Source organism: Sardina pilchardus, chromosome 3 (genome assembly GCF_963854185.1).
Source record: "Sardina pilchardus chromosome 3, fSarPil1.1, whole genome shotgun sequence".
NCBI lineage: Eukaryota > Metazoa > Chordata > Actinopteri > Clupeiformes > Clupeidae > Sardina > Sardina pilchardus.
The window spans coordinates 32,612,761-32,636,390 of record NC_084996.1 but is presented as its reverse complement, the minus strand read 5'-3'; the positions used below and the strand labels follow the sequence as shown (position 1 = coordinate 32,636,390).

The 23,630-nt window shown below is 38.7% G+C and overlaps 1 protein-coding gene and 1 long non-coding RNA gene across 2 annotated transcripts in view; one reads left to right on the top strand and one right to left on the bottom strand.

Moving 5' to 3' along the window:
* LOC134076242 (uncharacterized) overlaps positions 1-18,736 on the bottom strand; it is a 71,050-nt gene extending 52,314 nt beyond the window's left edge. The window contains exon 1 of the mRNA XM_062531244.1: positions 18,653-18,736. The gene's annotated coding sequence lies outside the window, so the exon portion shown is untranslated. The remainder of the gene's footprint in view (positions 1-18,652) is intronic.
* LOC134077368 (uncharacterized) lies at positions 8,278-14,477 on the top strand. Its single transcript, XR_009938683.1, has 2 exons — positions 8,278-8,783; positions 13,188-14,477. It is a non-coding gene; the product is annotated as an uncharacterized LOC134077368 (long non-coding RNA).
* Positions 18,737-23,630: the final 4,894 nt, after the last annotated feature.

The window sequence follows — 23,630 nt, the reverse complement described above, 5'->3', positions numbered from 1 at the left end:
ACAGTTCAATAGTTGAGTAGTTTCAATGGTTAAATGATTTAATAGTGTATTATTGCATTGAGGACTTTTATTTTGAAACAGTTGTGGACAGAGGAAACAGTTTAACAGGATATGTGTAGTCTTCTGAGAGACTGTATGCTTAAAGTCAGAGAAACTGACAGTTGGTGCCCAGGTGGCCGGCCACCTGGCGTAAGATTCTAATTGCTGCCGTGATGTCATAATGAGCAATGTTAAGTCTATGGGGGAAATTGTAATAGTTTTTAACTAATAGTTTAAAAAGTATAAAAGTTACAAAGTTGAAAAATACAAAGCACCCATGTCCTAAGTTAGACCTACGTAACAAAGTTTGAATGAAGTTTCTACGTTAAACGGTTGAGACTGCATTAAAGGCGTTAGAAGAAGAAGTTTAATAATAAGAAGTTTTGGAATAACAGTACAGTGCATTTTCATGCACTGTAATAATAACTAGAAATGCAATTCCAAGGAATTACCAGTGCATGAAAATGCAAAAATAGATAGATAATGTAGATATGGTTACTAAGGTGTAGCTAGGGTAAACATGGTGGTTGCATAGTTTACAGAGAGTTGATAGTGTGAAGGTAGACAGTTTAAAGATGAAACATTCCAGTTCTAACTTAACTAATGATTTCTATTCATGTTAAAATGTTGATTAGCTAACTTAGCTAATGATTTCTAGCAGTTACGCTAAAAATGCTTATTATGCTAGCAATGCTAACTTTACTAACAATGCTAACCAGGTTGATTAGCTAACTTAACCGATGATTTCTAGCAGTTATGCTAAAAATGCTAACTATGTTAACAATGCTAACTATGCTAACTAGCTAACTTGCTAGTGAGGACTTTTATTTTGAAACATTTGTTGCTAGGGTATCCATGGTGGCCACTATCAGGAAACAAGAAGTTACTGCAGTATAATCATGTTGGTTGCTATGGAAACGGTCATAAACGCTTAATTTTAATGGTTGCTATGTTGGTTGCTAGGTACATGGAGGTTTCATGTAGTTGACTGGAGGCATAGTGGATGATAACTGACAGTTGGAATGGTTGAACAGTTCAATAGTTGAGTAGTTTCAATGGTTAAATGATTTAATAGTGTATTATTGCAGTGAGGACCTTTATTTTGAAACAGTTGTGGACAGAGGAAGTAGTGAAACAGGATCTGTAGTCTTAATGAGATTGTATGCTTAAAGCCTGAGACAGAAGGTGCCTCTCATAGCGTTTACGCGTCCTCTCTCGCTCCTCACTGATCTACATAAAGAATGATGGAGCGGCAACAATGGGATAGTCTAGCCCTTCTTCTATCTTTCTTTATGTAGATCATTGAGGATCGAGGAGCGAGGGAGGACATATAAACGCTGCTTGAGAGGGACCCACAGTAAATACTTTAAAAGTTGTATGTAGATAGTCTAATTAATGTTGATAGATAGAATGTTTAATGGATGTTGATAGGCAGATTGTTTTATATTGATTGACAGTTTAATGGGTGGATGAGTGAATGGTCTGAAGAAGATGAATGGATAGAAGGTTGGATGGAATGTGCCTTATATTCTTGTTAAGAGAGACACTGATACAGCTCTCTGAGAGTAGTTGACACAGGTGTAATCAATTTAACTGGCTAGTCTTAAGAGAGCCAGAGTACTCTTAAAGCCTGAGACAGAGTAAATAATTTAAAAGTTGAATGTAGATAGTCTAATTAATGTTGATAGACAGAGAGTTTAATGGATGTTGATAGACAGATTGTTTAATAGATGTTGATAGACAGTTTAATGGGTGGATGAGTGAATGGTCTGAAGAAGATGAATGGATAGAATGTTGGATGGAATGTGCCTTATATTCTTGTAGAATGGAGAGACACAGCTCTCTACTGAGAGTAGTGGATACAGATACAGGTGTAATCAATTTAACTGGCTAGTCTTAAGAGAGCCAGCCTGAGACAGAGTAGATTGTTTAAAAGTTCAATGTAGAGCGTCTAATTGATGTTGTTGATAGGCAGACTGTTTAGAATGGGTGGATGAGTGAATGGTTTGAAGAAGATGAATGGATATAAAGTTGGATGGAATTAGGAGGACTTATTTTGATACTGTTGTGCACAGAGGATACAGGGGAACAGAATATGTAGTCTTCAGAGAGGAGCCTGAGAGAAACTGACAGTTGGTGCCCAGGTGGCTGACCAGCTGGGGTAACATTCTAATTGCTGCCGTGATGTCATAATGAGCAATGTTAAGTCTATGGGGGAAATGGTGATAGTTTTTAACTAATAGTTTAAAAAGTATAAAAGTTGCAAAGTTGAAAAATACAAAGCACATATGGCATAAGCAAGACCTACGCAACAAAGTTTGAATGAAGTTTCTACGTTAAACGGTTGAAGCTGAATTGCGAGCGTTAGAAGAAGAAGTTTAACTAGAAATGCAATTCCAAGGAATTACCAGTGCATGAAAATGCAAAAAAATGTAGATATGGCTACTAAGGTGTAGCTAGGGTAAACATGGTGGTTGCATAGTTTAAAGAGAGTTGATAGTGTTAAGGTAGACATTTTAAAGCTTAAACATTCCTGTTCTAACTTAACTAATAATTTCTAACAGGTATTCTAAAATGTTAACTATGCTAACAATGCTAACCAGGTTGATAAGTTAACTTAGCTGATAATTTCTAGCAGCATTGCTAAAAATGTTAACTATGCTAACAATGCTAAATTTGCTAACAATGCTAACCAGGTTGATTAGCTAACTTAGTTGATGATTTTTTGCAGTTATGCTAAAAATGCTAACTATGCTAACTATGCTAACCATGCTAACTAGCTAACTTGCTAGTGAGGACTTTTATTTTGAAACATTTGTTGCTAGGGTATCCATGGTGGCCACTATCAGGAAACAAGAAGTTACTGCAGTATAATCATGTTGGTTGCTATGGAAACGGTCATAAACGCTTAATTTTAATGGTTGCTATGTTGGTTGCTAGGTACATGGAGGTTTCATGTAGTTGACTGGAGGCATAGTGGATGATAACTGACAGTTGGAATGGTTGAACAGTTCAATAGTTCAGTAGTTTCAATGGTTAAATGATTTAATAGTGTATTATTGCAGTGAGGACTTTTATTTTGAAACAGTTGTGGACAGAGGAAACAGTTTAACAGGATATGTGTAGTCTTCAGAGAGATTGTATGCTTAAAGCCTGAGAGAGAGAGAGAGCTGCTGCAGGTGGGGCTGGCCACCTGGCATAAGATTCTAATTGCCCTATTATGATGTCATAATCCAATGTTAAGTCTATGGGAGAAAAAATGGTTTAAAAAATTAATATAAATTCAACGATTAAGTTTTCAAAGTTGAAAAATACAAAGCTGAAGTCACCTAAGTAAGACCTACGCAGCGCAGTTTGAACGAAGTTTCTACGTTAAACGGTTGAAGCTGAATTGGACGCACAAAAACGTTAGAAGAAAAATAAAAATAACTAGAGAATGTAATTCCAGGGAAATTACGAGTGCATGAAAATGCAAAAATGTATAGATACAGTAGATAATGTAGATATAGTTACTAAGGTGTAGCTAGGGTAAACATGGTGGTTGCATAGTTTAAAGAAAGCTGATAGTGTGAAGGTAGACAGTTTAAAGCTTAAACATTACAGTTCTAACTGAACTAATGATTTCTAGCAGTTATGTTGAAAATGCTAACAATGCTAACAATGCTAACCAGGCTGATTAGTTAACTTAGCTAATCATTTCTAACAGTTATACTAAAAATGCTAACTATGCTAACAATGCTAACCAGGTTGATTAGCTAACTTAGCTAACCATTTCTAGCAGTTATGTTAAAAATGCTAACTATGCTAACAATGCTAACCATGCTAACTAGCTAACTTGCTAGTGAGGACTTTTATTTTGAAACATTTGTTGATAGGGTGTCTATGGTGGCCACTATCAGGAATAAAGAAGTTACTGTAGTAAAATCATGTTGGTTGCTATGGAAACGGTCATAAACGCTTAATTTTAATGGTTGCTATGTTGGTTGCTAGGTACATGGAGGTTTCATGTAGTTGACTGGAGGCATAGTTGATGATAACTGACAGTTGGAATGGTTGAACAGTTCAATAGTTGAGTAGTTTCAATGGTTAAATGATTTAATAGTGTATTATTGCAGTGAGGACTTTTATTTTGAAACAGTTGTGGACAGAGGAAACAGTTTAACAGGATATGTGTAGTCTTCAGAGAGATTGTATGCTTAAAGCCTGAGAGAGAGAGAGAGCTGCTGCAGGTGGGGCTGGCCACCTGGCATAAGATTCTAATTGCCCTATTATGATGTCATAATCCAATGTTAAGTCTATGGGAGAAAAAATGGTTTAAAAAATTAATATAAATTCAACGATAAAGTTTTCAAAGTTGAAAAATACATAGCTGAAGTCACCTAAGTAAGACCTACGCAGCGCAGTTTGAATGAAGTTTCTACGTTAAACGGTTGAAGCTGAATTGGACGCACAAAAACGTTAGAAGATAAATAAAAATAATAAGAAGAAACAGGATAACAGTAGAGTGCATTTTCATGCACTCTAATAAGAATAAATCGGATAACAGTAGAGTGCATTTTCATGCACTCTAATAATAAGAAGCCTAGGAAGAACAGTACAGTGCATTTTCATGCACTGTAATAAGAAGACTTGGAATAACAGTACAGTGCATTTTCATGCACTGTAATAATAAGAAGTTGCGGAAGAAGACTTGGAAGAACAGTATAGTGCATTTTCATGCACTATAATAAATACTACTACTACTAGTTATTCTAATAATTATGATAATAATAACACTGATTTGTGTGGATAAATACATTGCATTTGATTATTCTTCTATCATTTCAGGCTATCAAAACCAGATTTGCTGATGTCCTGGGAAACGAAGAGGCTATACTTGCTGCCGTAACTCTTCCAAAATTCAAACTTCGCTGGCTGCGGTCACAGGAGTTGAAGGATAAGGCTAAGGCAAGTTTGCTGGCAGAGTGCCGGAAGATTGTCCATGAAGAACCACAGCCAGGTACCAGCACATCTTCACATCACACAGATTCAGCCAAAGAGAGCGATTTCTTTTCTTTTGAGGAGGATGAGGAGGACACCTCCTCTTCAGCAGAAAACCAGGTGGCAGACTATTTTAGATCTTCAGCACAAAACTTCAACTCTCTGAGTGGATTTTCTCTCATCAAGAAAATTTCACTACGTTACAATGCTGCTACTCCATCTAGTGCACCTGTTGAGAGACTGTTCAGCCTGGGCAAGCTTGTCTTCTCTCCGAAGAGGAACAGATTGTCAGACAAAAGATTTGAGAAGCTTCTCCTCCTACGTTACAACCACTGGTTTAGTCGTTAGATGAGAGGAGTATTTTAGTATAGATTAATGTATTGTCCATTTTCACTGAGAATGAACAACATGTTAGTTAGACAGTAGATACATAGATAGTCGGATAGTGCTCTGTTTATTGTGCAATAACATACGGGTACAGAGATTTGCACTACTTAATGGCCAGATCTTCCTTTTGTTTCTTTTTACCCAAGTTTACATTTGTGTGTCCTAGTTTTGCACTTGATTGTGAAGTGTGTGAATAGCTGAATATTATTTATTTACAATATTTAATTTGTATCACTTTACTGAATATTTAAGAGTTGGATTGTGCTCTGTTTATTGTGCAATATTATACAGATACAGATAATTGCGCTAATTAAAGGCCAGGTTTTACTTTGTTTCTTATTACCCAAGTTTACAGTTGTGGGTCTTGGTTTTGCACTTGAATGCAAAGTGTGTGAACATTATTCATTTTCAATATTTAATTTTGTTACTGTACTGAATATTTAAGAGTTGGATAGTGCTCTGTTTATTGTGCAATGGCATACAGGTACAGAATTGCACTACTTAAAGGGATAATCCGGAGTGAAATGCACTTTAGATCAATTTTTCGGACTATTGGGAGTAAATACGTTGAGTTGACACCAAAATCATGTCATTCGGATGTATTTTGAGAAAGTTCGAGCTCACCGTTTTTAGCCAAAACTCGTTAGCCTGGAGGTGACTCGGGCATGTCATTTCGCCGCTACAAAACGCTATTTTTATACCTCTTCTACTGTTCCAAACAACACTACACTTACGTGGTAGTGAGTAGAGGATCCCTAAAGCCAAACCGAAGTATCCCCACGCCTTTATGTGGTCGGATAGAGAGTCCAGAATGAATTTAATCGAGTCCGTACCTTTCCGGAAATGTTAATAAAGTGTTGTTATAGCGTTGGCAGCTGCAACAGCGACATTTCCGGAAAGGTACTGACTCGATTAAATTCATTCTGGACTCTCTATCCGACCACATAAAGACGTGGGGATACTTCGGTTTGGCTTTAGGGACCCTCTACTCACTACCACGTAAGTGTAGTGTTGTTTGGAACAGTAGAAGAGGTATAAAAATAGCGTTTTGTAGCGGCGAAATGACATGCCCGAGTCACCTCCAGGCTAACGAGTTTTGGCTAAAAACTGTGAGCTCGAACTTCCTCAAAATACATCCGAATTACATGATTTTGGTGTCAACTCAACGTATGTACTCCCAATAGTCCGAAAAATTGATCTAAAGTGCATTTCACTCCGGATTATCCCTTTAAAGGCCAAATTTTCCTTGTTTTTTTTTTTACCCAAGTTTACATTTTTGGGTATTGGGTTTTGTACTTGAATGCAAAGTGTGTGAATATTATTTATGTTCAATATTTAATTTTGTTACCTTACGGAATATTTAAGAGTTAGATATTGTTCTGTGCAGTAGGCCTAATATACAGTTACAGAGAATTGCACTAATTAATTAATGGCTAGATTTTCCTTTGTTTCTTTTTACCCAAGTTTACATTTGTGTGTCTTAATTTTGCTCTTGAATTTTATTTTCAATATTTATTTTTTATGTTTTTATTTCTATGCATATCATATGGCAGGCTGCAATCTAAGTTCAAATAAATACCAACTGTTCTGAAATACTGTATGTTTTTATTCTTCAATCAGTTAATATAAATATCTTTGACGTTAAAGATGTTATAGAACGTAATAGTGTTATAGAACATAAAAATTAATGTCAGTTACTTTGCTGAGTAACTAGTTACTTTTACAGTGTGGTAACTGAGTTACTAACTCAATTACTTTTTGCCAGAAGTAATTTGTAACGGTAACTAATTACTTTTTAAAAGTAAGATGACCAACACTGAGGGTCAGTGCATCTTCAAAAGTCGGCCAGAATCACCCAAAATGCGAAGATCATCACCCTGAATGGTGTAGCCTACTTGCAAGTAAGAGTTTTATTTTATCTTGAAAGCTTCCTTTTCTTAAATACTGTGATATGTTGCAGTTGTTTGCAGTTGTTTGTTCTTTTGTTTTCTCTCTCTAGATGTTTCAACCTATTTCCGGAGTTGTCCACACTGTCAAATGGTCTACAGGTACCAGGAGTGGAAGGACGGCCTTCACGTTATTTATTGTGTTTGTACAAACATTCAACATCCAAAACTATAACTTAAAAACGTCGACAATGACGAATCTAATACACTTTGCTAATGTGTGCTACGTTGTTATAAAAAGAACGTACACTGACTAAAAGATGCACTTGCTTCTTATCAACCATATATATATATATATATATACAGTGCCCTCCATAATTATTGGCACCCCTGGTTAAGATGTGTTCTTTAGCTTCTAATAAATTCATTTTTGTTCCAAATAGTAAATTAAAACTAAAAAATAGCGTAAAAATCCAACCTTTAATACAAGTGCATTTATTTAGAAGGGAAAAAATCACACATTAAGAAACAATTATTTTACATCAAATCATGTGTGCCACAATTATTGGCACCCCTGATGTGCTTTGTACAACCCCCTTTTGCTAATAAAACAGCACCTAATCTTGTCTTATAATGTTTCACAAGATTAGAGAAAACAGAAAGAGGGATCTTCGACCATTCCTCTTTGCACAAAATCTCCAAATCATCCAACGACCTGGGCTCTCTCCTCTGCACTCTCCTCTTCAGCTCACCCCACAAGTTTTCAATTGGGTTGAGGTCTGGGAACTGAGATGGCCATGGTAGGAGCTTGATACGGTGTCTGGTGAACCATTTCTGTGTAGATTTGGCCATATGTTTAGGGTCATTATCTTGCTGAAAGACCCAGTGATGACCCATTGTGGGATAAATTTTATATGTTTCCCATTGTATTAACCATTTACTATAGCTTACATATAATTAACTCTAGTTGCCATCCTGTCCTTAGGAATGTGGAGGTGACCCCATGGTGAACCCATGGCACACAAACACAAACATGGTTGAGGAGTTCTTGTAAACATTCTTATCTCTGATAATTACCAGGTGGTTAAAGACTCACTAAAGTGTGTCTAGTGATTTTCCATGTGTGTGTGTGTTAAGGGTATAAGAACAGGCTTCGCCCACAGATGTGTGGGCTTGTTACTTTGACTTTCATGTGAGTAACATGCTCCCGGTATCGTGAATAAAGCTGCAGTCTCACACCAGTTGTCTTGGAATAATTTTGACCACATATTTGGCGACGAGGATGGGATACCTATCTCTGAGACATAGCGAGGAGGACCAAAGGCGCAGGACCCTAACCAAGTCGACTGGAGGGAGATCTCTTTGTGATCTTGGGAGAAGGCCGTCATCAGCAACCAACACTGCTCAGCGGCACCCAGCCTGGCCAGAGGGAATCCTCCTGTGACTCGGATACGGTAACACCCGTGTTTGGTGGTCACAGACAACTTGGTGGTGAGTCCCTGATTTTACATTTGTTTAAGTTTGTAAAATGGGGTGGTTGTATATACATGGTTTCCTACCTACTGTAAACAGAGGTAGAAGGTTTTCCTACCTACATAGGGGTAGAGGGTTTTCCTACCTAGAGAGAGGTAGAGGGTTTTCCGGTTTTCCTACCTAGAGAGAGGTAGAAGGTTTTCCTGCCTGTGATGGAGGTGGAGGGTTATCCTGCCTAAGGTTGAGGCGGATGATACGTATTTTTCCTGCCAGATATAGTGGTAGTGGCCGTGCTGTCTATGCGTAGACAGTGCAACCGGTTCTGCGCATTGTGTGTTTTGTGTGTTTGTGTGTTTTGCGCATTGTGTGTTTTGGGTGTTTGTGTGTTTTGTAATTTGGGTGTTTTGAACTTTGGGTATCTGATAAGATTGTCATCACATTTTGTTTGATTTGCTCTGATTTTAGGCGTAAGGCAATTGGCAAAATAAAAATATTAAGGAGACACTGATATGGGGAGTTAAATATACATGTAGAGAAAATATGGATCTGAATGTATAGATGGGAGATTAGTGGGTAAAGGGAATAGGTGAAGTGAAGGGAAATTTCCTTTATCTATAGTGTGGAGCATAGAAAAGCTAAATGAATGTAGGGCTATGGAAGAAAAGGGAAATGAATGTAGGGCTATGGTAGAGAAGGGAAAAGAAAGTAGGATAAAGAACAGAAAGAAAGATATACCTGTGCAGAAGAGAGAGAGAGGCAAAGGCTCTACAGAGGATATTATGGACTATGTAAAGAGTTCTTGTTGCTTGGAGTACTGTGGCTCTGAATGAACTGAACAATATGCTTGAAGGAAGAACATGGATGTGGCTATAGGGGGGCTAACCAGAGGAGTAGACCACTTTGTATGCCACTGTGACAAAGACAATCAGAAAGAGTATTGGGATCACCCATCACAACAGCACTCTCCAAATCCTGTCTGGTCTCAGCATGACAAAGCTGAATGGGATAGAGGGGTCCGAACAGGGGACCCACTTCTGATTTACAACTTGAACTGTTTCCTCAACTCGCTCTGACAACAACATCACAGCCTACTCAGCCAATTCTCTCTTTCTGTTAACGGGGATATTTTTTCTTGTTGAATAATAAAGAAGCAGAGATTAGTTATGAGAGGGAAGAAGGATAATAGCAAGTTTGTGATAATGAAGAGTACAAGAGAAGTGCAGGGTATAGGAGTTTCAGATCAGTTAACATCAGACAGAGTTTTAACCCATGGGGAGTTAAATATAAGCAACATGTAGTTAAACAACATTCCTCCTCAGCAGTGTTTGCTCCGAAGATTTACTGGACTGGGATTTAATGTGTAAATGAGATCTTACAATTTCACTCACACATAATGGGGTGGGTTTAGAGGTCTGTTTACTCAAATAACTTCGATAGGGGACAAATGCACACAGCCTAGTGTAGTATTAACTTGACCCGTCTGAGTCCAAGGAGATAGGAAAACTCCAGAGTGCTTGCATTTTGTGATGAAATCTTTTCATGAGACCTTGGATCCAAAATACTTAGAACAATGGTACCACTTAGGACATACAGTTAAGACTGTTGAAACAGCTGGCTAATTAGCAATTACATGTAAAGCTACTCTGCAGATGTAGTAGACCCGTCACCTGGTCTGACATATTTGTTTGCAAACTCAATATTCTTATACACATGTGTATTTTAATTTATTTAAGGTGTGTGTTAATGCCAAAGGTTGGACACATGTCCAACACACCTTGGTTTATTTCCTATTATCATGAAAGGCATATTTCTGTAGAAATGGTGATTGGCAAAAGTCACCCATGTGCAGACAGAGACAGATCTTTGTTTTCTGCAGAGAACAGTTTCTGCACAACAGGAGGAGTTTGTGACTCTTTCTACCTAACAAAAAGCAGATCTTCTCTACTTGTCTACTGCTCAGCCACTAACTGTAATATCAAATAATCTGTCGAAGGCGCAATATCCACTATTGATAAAGGCTGAGCAGGGGATAGCGCAAACATGTAAAGCAATACATGAGAGAGGAGTTATTGTGATGAACTCCAGCCCTGTTCTCTCAAATTTGCCTCCAAATGCAACATGTTTCTCTGTAATCGTTATAGAATTGCATAAATTACAATTAGAACGGATCCATATTGTTAGTTTTGATTTGCGTTTATTTTCAAAGGACATATTTGCCACAAAGATACAGAGTCAGCGTCCGTTTCAAACAAAGCTCTGGTATCTTGCCTCTTAATATTAATTCTGCTGTCATGAAATGCTATTATCACCTATGTCAATAATGTTTAACTAGCAAATCCGTCGACTGAGGTGTGCCAAATTGACACTGTGGCAATATAACACTCCTGGCCAGTGTGAGACTGGAAGTCTCCAAACAAAAGTTGCAACTCTGTCAGGAGAGAGTTAAGTAATTTGGGTGATATACTAACTCCTGGCTGTTGGGCCCTAGATGCATTTTGCATCTCATCAATAACTGCTTGTCCAGACCCAAGACAAAGCAGCAAATGTTGTGCTTCCTAGGAATGATTGGATAATCCTTGCTTGGATTTTAAATTACAGTAAACAGAGAGTATAGCCACTCCAAGCATATGCAAATACCTGTTAAAAAATTGACTGACGAACTGACTTGGACTGACAATTGTGACAAAACTTTCTAGATCATTAGTGTCAACTCTAGCTCTGAGGTTGCCTAATCATGACCTACCATTCTGTGTGGAAACACCTCAACATGTCCCTAGTGTTATGTCAACAGCATGAGGGTCAGCACAGACCAGTGGCTTAACTTATCTAAACAATTAGATCCTGAATGATTCCTTATCTGAAGTTTGTAACAGCATCTGCCAGTGGGATGTTAGCTTGTGCTGACATTGTGTTGTTGCATCCACTCACTGCAAATGTCCCACATGAAGTATATTCATTGCTTCTACAAGAAAATCTACACATCTTACACCTGCTAGTGTCCTGACATATCAGCATGTGTTATTAACCCTTACTCATATAACCCTTGCATGTTGTACAACGCTTAACCCAACTACTGTATACCAACAAGATGATGGTGATTTGCATAATTACTGTGATGTTGTTTCTATGTGCACTAATTCTAGCCTTGACATTTCTGAAACACTTTTGTCAAATCCCGAACTTAATCTTGTTTGTTAATGAATCATCTAAGTGTTTGGAGTCCGGAGAGGTAGGGACTGGTTACTCTGTAGTGAATCAATTTGATAAAAGTGAATCTCACTCCCTCCCATATTTCTCTGCCCAATCAGTTGAACTGGTGGAATTGACAAAAGGCAAATCTGTTTGCATTTATATTGATAGTCATTTTAACTAGAAAATTGTTCATGATGTGCCTGTAGCAAATTGTCAACCCACACTGCAATAAAGATGTTATCAGCTTGGTCAATAGGAGGGCTGACGCGGCAGATAAGAGAGCCGCGCAGGGGGGAGTGTAGCGAATACACCTGAATTTTGGATTTTCAGACAACAAAGCACAATGTATTTCTTTTTGAATTTACAAATACCAGATGTTGTTACATCTGAAGAAGCTTTAAAGGAAGCACAGAAAGCATCAGATAATAAGGAAAGACAGAAATGGAAGAATTGTATGGAAAATACACAGGGTCTGTGTGTACTACCCTGACAGGCAGGCCAGTTCTTCTGAGGTCTTGTGTTCACATTATTGCTAACCTATCTCATGGCTTAGGCAATGCAAATGCTAACGCTATGATACAGACAATAGAGAAAATCTATTTTGCACCAGGATTCACTACAGTAGCAACCATGTATTGTGCAAGGTGTATTAATGTGTCTAAAATATAATGTTGCACCTACAATGAGAGTCAAGGAAGGACATCACCCACCACCTGAATGGCTGTTGAGCATATTATAATGTATTTCATTCAATTGAACAAATGGAGAGGATTTGACTATGTAATAGTTGATATGTTCTCAAAATGACCTGGATGTTACCCAGGAAGACAAAAGGCTTTAATGAGACATGTGGTACCTAGATGGGGAGGCCCTAAGAAACTGACCTCAGATAACATTTTGTGAATAAAACTTTTAAAATTCTATCAGAGAAATTGTAAATTGGCTTTAGAACCCATTGTGCGTACCAACCACAAAGTACGGTTGCTAATTCAATGTTGAAAGCAAAATTGACTAAAATGATCGTGTCAACAGAGATGGGCTGGGTGACAGCTTTTCCTTTGGCTTTTTTCTACCTTAGAGGCCGTTCATCAAAATCTACAGGGTTTAGCACCTTTGAGATTTTGACCGGACGTCCCTTGCCGGCTTCAGTTTACCTAACCTAAGAGATATAAATAGGACAATGGTTACATGCGAGAACTGATTGCTGCTCTGTCTTTTGTTTCTCATTAGGTGGCGTTGGCACTTCCACATAGTTTGCAAAGGACAAACCCAGCCAAGCCAGGCTTCTAGGAACTCATCAAAGGATTGCAAAGGAAGAAAGAAGGAAGAAAACGCTGGAACCAGGACAAATGGAAAGGACCTTTTGAAGAATTATCATCTACACCTACATGTACAGCCATAAGAATTTCAGAGTGGTGAAGAATCCAGAACATACATGAACTGAACTGAACATAACCAACACGTGGTTGCAAGAGAGGGTTGACAAAGTATCTATCTATCTATCTATCTATCAAACATATTTTGCAATAGACTGAAGAATGGACTTTTGGGGAGAATGAATAAAATATCACTAGCATCACATTAAAATATTCTTTCTCAGTTTAGCTAGATAAACGTTACAAGTTTGTTGTTTTGGTTTAATTTTATTTGGACAGTTACCTGAGGAGGGTCTAAACACCCAAGTCAGCTCTGCTGTTGAAGACTAGGATTAGGTTTTATTTTTGGTTTTGAATAACTGAGAAAACAGAAGATGTTGATGTTTGTTTTGCTTATTATTCATCTAATCATCCCTTAAGAAAGAAGTTTGTGATAATAATAAAGTCTGTGAGTTAGCCTTCCATGCTAAATTAACATTAACAGGAAATAATGAAATATGTTGGATATGCCAAGAAAAATCTTTTCAAGTGTGAGTGTTTCTGTATTAAGTGTTTCCCTATAGAACTTTTCAGGATTCTCTGTGCGGTCTATTGACTACTGTATGTACCAGCCCTCAATGTTTATCAACAATGACATGGTCCCATGCCAAGTGGAAAGTCTAAAGATTCAGAGAAATACTAGATATTACGAAAGAGGAAATTATAGAACTATAAAATAAGTCTAACCTTATGTTTATTGTATCATGAATATACATATATTGATGCGATAGGAATGGAGCTTCATAGCTCCACAGGGGGGAATATGTGGGATAAATTTTATATGTTTCCCATTGTATTAACCATTTACTATAGCTTACATATAATTAACTCTAGTTGCCATCCTGTCCTTAGGAATGTGGAGGTGACCCCATGGTGAACCCATGGCACACAAACACAAACATGGTTGAGGAGTTCTTGTAAACATTCTTATCTCTGATAATTACCAGGTGGTTAAAGACTCACTAAAGTGTGTCTAGTGATTTTCCATGTGTGTGTGTGTTAAGGGTATAAGAACAGGCTTCGCCCACAGATGTGTGGGCTTGTTACTTTGACTTTCATGTGAGTAACATGCTCCCGGTATCGTGAATAAAGCTGCAGTCTCACACCAGTTGTCTTGGAATAATTTTGACCACACCATCTTCAGCTTTCGGGCAGAGGCCACCAGATTTTGATTTGAAATGTCCTGGTATTTCAAAGCATTCATGATGTATGCACCCTAACAAGGTTCCCAGGCCCTTTGGAAGAGAAACAGGCCCACAGCATCACCGATCCTCCCCCATACTTCACAGTGGGCATGAGGTGCTGTTCTGCATACTCATCTTTTAGTTACGCCAGACCCACTTAGAGTGTTTGTTGCCAAAAAGCTCTAACTTTGTCTCATCTGACCAAAGCACACGGTCCCGGTTGAAGGCCCAGTACCGCTCCAGACGTTTGTGCTTATGATTTTGAGTGAGAAAGGTTTTTTTCCGTGCATGCCTCCCTAACAACTTGTTGGCATGTAGATAGCGCCTGATGGTTGTTTTGGAGACTTTGTGACCCCAAGATGCAACCATTTGATGCAATTCTGTAACAGTGAGTTTTGGAGATTTTTTTTATTTCTCTTACCATCCTCCTCACTATGCGTGGTGGCAAAATAAACTTGCGTCTTCTTCCAGGCTTGTTTACCACTGTTCCAGTTGTTTTAAACTTCTTAACGATTCCTCTGACCATATATGGGCAGGTGTGCGAGTGGCTATTTTCTTGTAGCCATTGCCTTACTTGTGAAGGTCGACACACATCTGCCTTACTTGAACAGTGTGTTCCTTTGTCTTTCCAATGTTTCCAAAGAGAAATGGCCTCTGTGTCACGTCATATTTATAGCCCAGGGAAACAGGATGTTAAGAATACTAAATAAATGTTCCTACATACTCTGATTGACTATGTAAACTACTGTAGAAATGACAGAAATTACAGAAATACTTTAATTACATTTATTTCCTAGGAATTGTTAGGGGTGCCAATAATTGTAGAGCAGGTGATTTTATGAAGAATAATTATTTCTCAGTCAGGGATTTTTTTCCCACCTTAAAATTCACTTGAGTTGAAGGTAACATTTTTCTACAATTTTCAGTGTGAGAGTATGCTTCTACAATAAAAAAATATTTATTTTAAGGCTTTTAAGGCATCTTAACCAGGGTTGCCAATAATTGTGGAGGGCACTGTATATCTATGCTTATCAACGATCATTGAAACACTACTTCCTCGTTTGGGGCTGACGTAGTTACGTGACAGCACGTGACTAAGTTTGCACGTAGACACTGACTAAAAGATGCACTTGCTAATTTGTGCTACATTCTTATCAACGATCATTGAAAAACTACTTCCTCGTTTGGGGCTGACGTAGTCACGTGACAGCAGGTGACTACGCTTGCTTTCCGGTCCTGACAGTGCAGTGTAGACATGTAGGCTACGTTCACATTAAATCCATTCCACTAACGTTATCAGGAGAATACCGTAACGTTTTATTTTGAGCACTGGTTGTCACTCATTGGATATAACAGACATACCAAACTCCAAGACAAGTCATGGTAGAGTAAGTTAAGCACCTAGCCAATTAAACATGACCAAGAAAAAAGTGAACGGGACAACTCACAATGCCATGCCATAGGCTACCTAAATCATATAAGTTAACATTGCTGGACACTCATCTTTTCTATTACACCAGAAATATTTGTCTTTACCTTTATTCGTTTTTTGAACATTCATGTTAATTAATGAAAACATGTATCCTTGAACTATGCTTGACTATTTTTCTAAAACCGAATGAATTATGTTCACGTACGGTACTTCTTAAAGTGACAGGCACTCAATTAGACCTACACACCACCCCTGTAATATCATTAAAGACAAGTGTAATCAATATGAAGTATTTAAATTACTGAATATTTTAAGCTATACATAATCACGCAGATCCTAAAATGCTATAAATTGTTAACAAAATGTATACAAACACTGAATTCAAAATATGAAATAGAAACAAGATGCCTTTTCTGTGTGTTTGAGCAGAGACTAGGATTGCCACTGCTGTGAATGATCTATATCTTGCTTAAGGCAACAAGGTTTTCAAGGAAATGTAATAGTGCTCCTAAATTTTTTTCTGTGGTCCTAAATGTTTTAATTTAGGCCTAGTGAAAAAGCTAAGCGTACAGCCCTGGGCATAAGTGATTAATTCTGGCACTGTCATTGTCATTGGGCGACAGTGGCTCAGGAGGTAGAGGAGTTGTCCAGTAACTGGAAGGTTGCTGGTTCGAGCCCGACTCCTCCTGACCTTGTCAAAGTGTCCTTGAGCAAGACACCTAACCCCAGTGCTACCGAGGAGCAGGTTGGCGCCTTGCATGGCAGCCTCCGCCATCGGTGTGTGAATGGGTGAATGTGAGGCATGATACTGTATGTAAAGTGCTTTGGATGCTCGCAGAAGCCGATAAAAACGCTATATAAATGCAGTCCATTTACCATTTACCATTGTCATCAGCAAAAACCCAAACCTATATTGTGAGCAAATAACAATTTACTTAAGCTTAATGCAATATTTGTAATTATTTGTGCATATTAAACATCCAACTGTCTGTCTGATGGCAGCGTGCACAACCAAAGTTTGCTTCCTACTGTATTTCCTCTTGTCACTTTTGACTAAGAATAGGCCTACGCGACACAACACAAGGTTTTGACCCTAACCATTTTTTCATAGCTCCTCTACATCGAGAGACCATTAGGAACATGGCATCAGTCATAAATACTGTACAATAGCCCCACATCATCACATATATACAAATCCAGCGTGAACTTTATGGGCACTGCCATCTTGCCTGTCGCCATTACTGCGTGCCTGCGGAGTGTGATGATGTGACACTTCATCTTGATGTGCCTGTGCTTTTCAATGAAAGCATCCTGTCAGAGAATGTCTAACAGGTGAAATGTCAGGTGAAAGGGAACATTGGGTAGATGATGTCAGGCTGTGACTAAAACTTACCGATGAAGGTAATTTATTAACAACAACATAAGGTATTAAGACATGTATTAATTGACAACAATAAAACCGAACGCCGTGATTACTAGCTGTGCCAATATGTTCACAAGCTTCAGAAGTTGCAAATAGCTATTAGCCACGACCAGTTGTAGCAGTAAAGTGCATGTTCTTACAGGTATTCAGGATTATTTTATTAATCGTATGTATTTCATCCACTTTTGACGCACATCTTGGTCCTCGGCTCCACCAGGAACTCTGTGTAATCCATATGGCCGTACACATGGGCAGTCAATGTGCAACAGAGGTTTGTGAATTTCACAAACGGTTTTATTCCAGGCCTGTATTTTCATACTGTTGTTAAAACAGCCGACAACAAAACACGCTCTTCCCGGCATCACTGAACAGCATCGTACTAAAAAAATTAAAGAAAAAACTAAAAGAAAAAAACATTTAGCATCTACAGCTAAGGTCTGCAGCAGCCGCCTACGGGACCAACACGCTACTTCCTTACCAGCCACGCAGTAATGACGGCGCTGCGTTACTTCCGTGTTTCGCTGGATTTATGTACACCTTTTTTCAGTTAGAGGCCAGCTATTTAATAGATCCCCTTGGCCTTTGGAATTAAAATAGCCCCACATCATCACATACCCTTCACCATACCTAGAGATTGGCATGGTGTTTTTTTTCCCATTTAGCCTATTAGCCTGTTTGTTGCTCATTGAGCTCAATGCAAATCAAACCAGCTAATATTAAAAATAAAAACATATAAAACATCTTCCTGTCTCTATGGGAATTTAACGCAGGGGTGAAATACTTATTCTCTCCTATTTTAAGGAAGAACATTTATTTATTTACGATACATTCTTCATTCACAAAGAAAATTGGCGTTCTAGAGGTTGGATTTTTACTCATTTTTGTTATCAAGGCATTAAGATCAATTTTAAAACATGATTTCATATTCCTCTTTTTAGTCAACTTTAGCATGGGTTCAAATACTTATTCTCCCCACTGTATATCAATATTTTGCATAAGGGGAAATGTAGCCTATATGAAATGGTCTAACAATATCAAAGTAATTCAAACTTTCAGTTAGATCCATAATTGCATTATAGATCACTATTTGTCAAGAAATGGCTACAAAGTCTAATGATTATTATTTAATTCAAATATTCTAACGCAGAAGTACATATTGCAACGTCATTTAACAACTAGTCCCAATAAACTCAGTGTAAAACAGCGAACAGTAAATTGATAAAAATTAAGATTGTTTTTACCGGTTTGACTTCAGCTGGTGCATTAGAGAGACAGGGAAATTGTTTGGAAAGCAGGAACAGTTTCCAATGGCATCCGGAAGTATCTGTATTCAAAGCTTTTGGTTTAGAACATTTTCCTATTTTCATAAGATGTCTGAGATGAGACATCTGGCCTAAAACATGATTACATGGGACAATAATTTTGCCAAATTCAAAACATAATGATTTGTAAATGCTAACCCTTTGATATATATATATAATGCATGATAAATACTCTTTGTAGAAGAAGACTTTGCATACCCTGCTGATGATGAACTTGCCTTGGCCTTGGATGGATTGTCTACAAGGGCAGTGGCTATTTTAAAGAGTTGCCCATCAACTTTTCCTGATATACACAGCCATTCATTTGCATCCCTGCAGAGGAACAAATATTTCTTTGATAAGAACATTGGAGTGGAGATCCATGTTCTGTCATATTTCCATATTTACATAGGGAAAACTTTTTTGTAAGCAGCAATGATGACACAGAAGTATGATGACAGAGTAGAACTATCACTTTGATTACATTCATTAGGTATTTTTGTTATGTTTTTTTTTTTCTCACAAAAGTCAATGCACATCCTTGCACAATAAAAATGCAACCAATAGGCTACTTCTGCTTGTTGCCTGTGGGGACTAATTTTAGATACTGCATGATATCAGATCATATCACTGCGCCCATGGTGTTTTGCAACTTTCCTTGATCATTGCGCCAGATGAGAGTCACTCACGCAGTGGCGGCTGGTCATCAACATTTTTGGTGAAGCAAACCCCGTCGACCGACGCGGTTGCGGCGTCGGGACCTTATTACCACTTCGAACGTGCATTCTTTTCCTATAGACGCACGGCGCGTCGTTGATTATCCCTTACATAACGGTATATCGTCCAGCCTTACTCACGGTTCTTCCTCACATTCTACAATTGAAATGTCTCCTTACCGTAGCATCAACGAGCTGTGTAATTTCCACAGAAGGTTTTGGTCTGCCCTCTGCTTCCACTCGTAATTTATCCATATGAATATGACTTGAAACGAAGCTGGCTAGATACCCTCCTAGCTTAAAGGAATACGCCACCCAAAAATGAAATTAAGCTAGTCTCGGTCACCCCCAGAGTTAGAACAGTGAAAAAACCCCGGTTAAAATCCGTCCTGGCATTCTCCTGCTTTGGGAGCAGCGATTTTAGCTTTAGCTTAGCACAGTTGCTGTAGATGAAGGGTGTCAGTGAGCACGTCCTCCAAAAAAGTGACCGAGACGTCTACATTTTTTTCTAAATATATCTTGGGAGCCGTGTGTTCAAAACGAGTACAAATCATAATGCAAAATCGAACGAGACCATTACCTGGGCAGATCTTTACTTGGAACTATATTCAGCCTCATCGCCGGCGAAGCACCGCTAGCTAGGCGCAAAGTTCTCACGTAGCACTTGAATCCCATCCCGTGAAGTTCCAGTCGAATCCAGAAGTTGGGAGTTTACAAGACTGCTACGTGAGAACTTCTATAACATCATTAAATCAGCAGTTGAAATGGCAAAATGAATGGAAGGTAGAGTACAATGGAAGACATTATCACACAATTCAGGAAAATGTATGGAGGAGAAGAGAAGAGAAGGGGTGTACAGGCTAGACTTGGGTCATGTCTTAATGGTACACGATGGTTAATTGGGAATAGTAATGGTTAATGTTCTGAATGTCATGTTATAAAATGTAATACAACCTGATAATGTAATAACTTCCCGATAATGTAATAAAGTGCATTTCCCAATAATGTAATACACTTTTTACCAATAATGTAATAACGTATTGCATTAACGGGAGGTTATTACACTATCAGGTTAGCCTTCATTTAGCAGGTCCTGATAATGTGATAATCCCCCAATATTGTAATAATTTAACAGCAGACCACCCATTTCTTGGATTCAAGTGATGATACTGTGTAAGCAACGCAAGCTCAAGAGCTCTAGCGCTGCCAACAGGTCTGAGTTAGACATGCATGAATGTTCATTAACTTTTGACCTGTCCATTCATTTTTAACAAACAATGTATCGCTGGAAACCTTGGGCCATATTGGATTTTCTGCCATCTTTGATTTGATCCATAACCTTTAAAAGGTTTCTCTTTAAAAGGTTTCTCGAAACATTGTTCAGATGATCTTCAGACCATGACACGCATTCAACATCTTGAAATTCAAGGGCGTTTGGCCGTGACAGCCAAACAAACAAGACGTAGAGATCACAAAACAGGAAGTAAACCAATTTCTCAGCAACCCTTTAACATGTTTATTATGACCGCCGCTAGCATAGCTAGCGAAGCGTAGCTAGCGAAGCGGTGTAACATACTGGCTCAGGTATGTACATTAAGGGGAGACCAACGCAGCATTGAAATAATAATACATGAATTTATTAAATAAAGTTAACATAAACTAATATTAAGAAATAAGGATAAGCGTGTGTTGCAAGTCAGTGTATATGGTAATTGCACAAAGTGTAAGTCAGTAAAGGGAACAACGGCCACGTAACGAAATCCAAAGTCAAAGCCGGGAGGAGGAGTGCCGCCCCAAGCACAGACGGAGCTGGTCCTATATTCACCTCCAAATTAGGCACACCTGGGCACACAGAGGAAGAGAGGAAACGAGCACACAGGCCCGTAATTGCAAAATGGGCGGGGTTAGGACATTGCGCAGCCGGGCCGTAACAGTGGTCCTATAGTCGTTGTCAAAGATTTTTTTTTCCCCGTCATATGAAACATGAAACTTGGTGGGCATGTAGCCCCAGTAGACTTTTACGGAAATATTTCGTTTTGTCCCCGGGGGTCACTCCACCCCCGCGCCTACATAGCCACCTGAACCGTGCCACCGAGGATGACAAAATGTTTATGGTATGTTGGTCTCAAGAGCCTGCATCAACTTAGCTTATAACCAGTCATTTGTGATTTGCACCCCCATGGTAAAAAATGAAAATGCAATGTAATATTGCTTTAATTGCCCCTATCTTCAGATGAGATGTTATGAACTGCACCAAATTTCAAGTGTACGATTAACCTGACATCCTCTGGGAGTATGCCAAGTTTTGTGGAATTTCATCCATGGGGGACTATAAAATAAATGGATTTATGTGTACATTCAGGACTATCGGCCTATAGATGGTGGTATTAAGCGAAGGGTTGCTCTGGGTGCTGGATGCTACGGTCATACACACACACACACACACACACACACACACACAAACATGCAGGAACACACACACACACACAAACACAGACAAGCACAGGCACATACACACACACACACACAGAGACACATACCTACACACACACACACACACACACCCATCAGCACACACACACGTACATAAAAATAATTACACAAACACATGCACAAACACGCCCACATGCATGCACACACACACCCTCACACACACACACACAGATGCACAGTACACATACACACACCTACACACACCTCACACACACACACACACAGATGCACAGTGCACACACACACCTAACACACACACACACAAACAGATGCACAGTGTGCACACACACACACACACACACACACACACACATCTTTGAGTAAGTTTTGTGAGATGCAGCACTGTGTGAGACCACCGGAGCTGAGAAGTGAGTGTGTGTGTGTGAGATGTACAATAGCCTGTGTGTGTGTGTGCCGCGTGGGTGCGTTTCTGTGTGCCCGTGTGTGTTTGCATGTGTGTGTATGTGCATGTTCTGTGTGTATTCTGTGTGTGTTCTCTTTCTTTCTATCTCTCTCTGTGTCTGTGTGTGTGTGTGTGTTCTGTGTTATCTGTGTGTATTCTGTGTGTGTTCTCTCTTTCTCTCTCTCTCTCTGTGGGTGTATCTGCGCGTGCCTGTGTGTGTGTGTGTGTGCGCATGTGTGCGTGCGAGTGTATGCCTGCGTGTGTGAGTGTGTGCAGTGATGGGCAAGCTACTTGATTTGTGTAGTGAGCTAAGCTACAAGCTACTCTACAATAAATTCAGCTTCACTACACAGAAGCTACCACCCATAAAAATGTAGCAAGCTAAGTTACAAAATCTTGTCAAAAGTAGCTTGATACATAGCAGCTACTTTCAATTAAAACTGCAAGTCCACGAAATATTAGTGATCAACACAACTTTCAGTCAGATAAGGGCTAAAATATGAAGATTGATGTATTGATAGCCCAATACACAAAAAACAGATGCAAATCAGAGCACGTTTTAGCTCTAGTTATGCAAGAATGCCTTTTGAAATTGTAAATAAAATAAATGTATTTTCAAGGAAGAGAATAGTGTAGGCCTACGTGATAATAGGCGGTCGCATATCATTACAATTCATACATGGCCGGTCGTGATGGTTAAGGTAAACTTTCGTTTCACATGGCTGCATTAACCAATCAAATACGCGCAGCTGGATCAAGATACTGTAAGGAAAAGTAGTAGCCTAGGATTGCATGAGCTGAACGTAGATTGTATTAGAAGTGAACATCAGGTAATAGGCCTACTTAAAAAAGATAGAAGTGCTTATGCAACAAAAAACGGGACATTTAAAAAAAGAGAACAATCCCAGGAACGTGTGGCAAAACGTGTGGCAACTAGGGATGTAACGGTATGAAAATTTAACCCCACGGTTATAGTGACCAAAATTATCACGGTTTTCGGTACTATCACGGTATTTAAAAAAAAGTGTGACAGTGTTTATTACATTAAAAATATAGGCAAACCCTTATTGCCTTCAGCATGATACCGATCATTCACATTTCTATTGCATATTTTGAATTCATAAATTCATATATTTTGCTAATAGTTTATAATATCTTAGGATCTGCATAATTACTTATAGCTAAAAATATTCAGTAATTTGAATACTTCATATTGATTTTTAAACTATTACACTTGTCTTTAATGACATTACAGGGGTGTTGTGTAGTCTAATTGAGTGCCTGTCACTTTAAGAGATACATGAAG